The sequence below is a fragment of the Elaeis guineensis genome, chromosome 1 (assembly GCF_000442705.2).
Source record: "Elaeis guineensis isolate ETL-2024a chromosome 1, EG11, whole genome shotgun sequence".
Lineage (NCBI taxonomy): Eukaryota > Viridiplantae > Streptophyta > Magnoliopsida > Arecales > Arecaceae > Elaeis > Elaeis guineensis.
The window spans coordinates 42,155,700-42,156,446 of NC_025993.2; the positions used below are offsets into that span (position 1 = coordinate 42,155,700).

General features: G+C 37.5%; 1 non-coding gene across 1 annotated transcript; it reads right to left on the reverse strand.

Annotated features, from left to right (window-relative positions):
* Positions 1–389: 389 nt before the first annotated feature.
* On the reverse strand, positions 390–495 carry LOC140855138 (small nucleolar RNA R71). The gene has a single exon (XR_012138169.1). It is a non-coding gene; the product is annotated as a small nucleolar RNA R71 (small nucleolar RNA).
* Positions 496–747: the final 252 nt, after the last annotated feature.

Below are 747 nucleotides of genomic sequence, written 5' to 3' on the forward strand. Positions count from 1 at the left end.
AGATGGACCGAAATCAGGAGAATGATCCACCCAAGCAATTGAAGGAGTACTTTACTCCTTCCACATATACCTACTCTCCTTGTATTCAAGTACCCCCTGTGGAGGCCACTCAATATGAAATTAAGTCCAGTATAATCCAAATGTTACCTTCATTTTATGGACTTAGTAATGAAGACCCTTATAAACATCTTGAAGAATTTCTTGAGATATGCTCAACTGTCAAAATTCACAACTTCTCCGATGATGCTCTTAGGTTGAAATTATTCCCTTTTTCACTTAAGGACAAAGCCAAATACTGGCTACATACTTTGGATTCCATGACTATATCAACCTGGGACCAGCTGCAAGGAGAGTTTCTCAAGAAATATTTTCCCATAGGAAAAACTAATCAAATAAGGAAAGCCATAACTAGTTTTTCCCAATTAGATGGAGAAATGTTTCATGAAACATGGGAGAGATTAAAAGACCTTATTAGAAAATGTCCCCACCATGCTGTACCCAAGTGGCAGTTAATCCAATGTTTTTATGATGGGCTCTCTGAAAGACATCGACAAATGGTCGATGCATCATGCGGTGGGACATTTATGCTGAAAAGTGAGGATGAGGCATGGCAACTGTTTGAAATTTTAAGTGAAAATTCATTACATCATATGTCTGCCTCTATTAGAGATAAACCCATGTTAAACTCAAAAAGAGGTGGAATATATGAAGTAGGAAATGCCATAGATATCCATCAAAAGGTAGATG